The sequence below is a fragment of the Archocentrus centrarchus genome, chromosome 9, assembly GCF_007364275.1.
Source record: "Archocentrus centrarchus isolate MPI-CPG fArcCen1 chromosome 9, fArcCen1, whole genome shotgun sequence".
NCBI classification, from domain to species: domain Eukaryota; kingdom Metazoa; phylum Chordata; class Actinopteri; order Cichliformes; family Cichlidae; genus Archocentrus; species Archocentrus centrarchus.
In genome coordinates, this window is record NC_044354.1 from 9,161,122 (window position 1) to 9,163,626 (window position 2,505).

The following is a 2,505-nucleotide window of genomic DNA, read 5'->3' on the forward strand; positions in this document are numbered from 1 at the left end:
TTAAGTGAAGTATCATTTCCTCAGGAGTGTCTGGCTTGTTGAGTGGTTAGTGGTTGCTTAATTGCTTGATTGAAAAAAAAAATCATTATTATGGCCATTACAATAAAATTCTAATCTAATTCAATCACCAAATGGCAGTACTCTAGATCTAATGTAGATTTTCAGCTTTTAAGCCAGCATAGCTGCATTTTTTTCCCTTCTGTCTGTGCAGAGGAGCATCCTAAAATCATCCTGTTTCCAGGGTGATGTGGATGGAGGTGGGTGGGCAGCGGCACCCAGGGTGACCTTACTGAGACTGTGTTTTGTAATTCAGTATCTGCCATTCTGCAGCAAGGTGTTGCTCATCAAGAGGAAATAAAGATAACTCAGGTGGAGAGTAGCTCCCTGTGTGTTTATGCATCTTATTTTATAGCTCCTTCAAGTTAACTAATAAGATGGACTTGTTAGTTATTCTGATCTTCTTTTGTGAGGCTGATGTTTTTAAGCATGTAGTTGCTTGCTAAAAAAAAAAAAAAAAATGTTGGTTTTGATGCAATTCTCATATTAATGCTGTTTACACTTATTAACAGAGGTTAATTGACTGAGTGCACTCACTGCTGTGAGCAGTGATCAACCTTCTTCTCCGGAAGCTGCAGAGTGCATAAGAAGGGTGGTGTTGGTAGCCACAGCCTAGCTCAGTGAATGGGTATTAAGTGCTTTCATTGCACATTACTGTAGTTGTGGGAAGGAAAGGCACAGCTAATTTACTCGATCTGTTTATATTTCTTTCTGTGTGATCTGAGGATTCTTTAAATGTTCTTGCAGTGTGCTTTTTAATTTGTTTTCTGAAACATGTTTATTGACCGATGGACTACATACCAAGAAAAACGGAAATAGCCTTGGATTTTATTACAGCAGTCATTTGCTGAAGAAATGATAAACACACTAATGTGCTGTTGTTGTGTGCTTAAAAGTGTGTGCATGTTTGGGTCTGTCTGTCTTTTTTTTTTCTTTCTGTCACGCACACACAAGCAAATAGACAGATGAAGAGGAGGTAGAGGTGTAGGAGGTAGAGATGATGGCATTCAGACAGTTTAAAGAGGGGCAGCAGTGAAATGCACAGTTTCAGAAAAGTTTGAAATGTGTGGAGGAGGAAGAGTAATTTTACCAGCCACTCTTGTGTATAGTTCTGAAGGTACATCAGTTCAGAGTGACAAATGGTCTGACAATATTTTTACACCTATAAAAAAAAAAATAAGCAAAATGCGACTACAAAATTAATTAAGTCTGTGACATTCAAACGGTAATGAATAATAAATCCCTAGAATGGAAACTGTTTCTCTCAGTCATTCAGGCATGAAGAGAAAATAAAGAATGATGAAAAAGTAATTGGAATGCTGCAAACAAATAGAACACTACAGAACAACATAATTTTCTTTTGCCCTAAAAAGAGATTAGGAATTAGCAGATATTTCTATACCCTCAGAGATAAAAGCAGACACATGTCCTGACCAAGTGCAAACTCAGTGTTCACAAACAGCTGAAAAAAGAAACTGGTCAATAACTTCCAAGTGAGGTTGAGATACACTTTATAGTACAACATAAAACATGTAACAGAGTAAAGAATATTTGTTTTAACAAGTTCGGCACTGGGGCAGTAATTAGCACTTCTGTCTCACAGCAAGAAGGCCCTGGGTTTGAATCCACTGGCCAGCTGGAGCCTGTGTGGTTCTCTCAGGGTACTCTGGCTTCCTCCCACAGTCCTCTGTTTGTTTGGTTGCCTGGCTATTCTAAATTGGCTGTAGATGAGAATGTAAGTGTAAATGGTTGTCTGTCTCTTGGTGTGGCCCTGTGATAAATTGGTGACCTGTGCAGGGTGTACCCCATCTCTTGCCCTATGATGCATGGATAGATGAATGGATAGATGTTCAATACTGTAATTCTAAATTTCAGATAGCTTAATGATCTTTCAAACTGGAGAGAGAGGAAACAGGACTTTCTTATAACTTTCGTGCCAACCGAGACAGGGCAAGAGGGAGAGAGTTCGTCTGTGGCCACTGGTGGTTTATGACCTTTTTAGTCACAACTAATTTCTATGAACACTCTGCATATGAATATGCTACATTAGCAGACAACCCATGTACTATAAGGTGTTGCAGTTCCCCCTCCATCTTTATTTATATTTAGCAGCTCCAGTTGGATGGCTACTCCTGTGTCCTGATCTGGATAAGAGGTAGAAAATGGATAGATGGCTGGAAAGTTATGCTCCTTATTTCTTATTTCCTATCTATCTTATCACCTCACATGTCCTTGGATTTATCTGACCAACCAAGCCCCAGGCTGGGAACCTCCAGCATATGTTCACTTGGTCTAATTCTTCTAAATTTCAGTAATAAAAGGTAATTTGCTCTATTTGAAAATGTTAAAATAGACATAAAGATTATATTTTCAGAAAACCATTTGGACATTCTTCTGGAGATGAGTATGCATTAAACCTGCATATTCACTGACTGATACTCCTTGTCT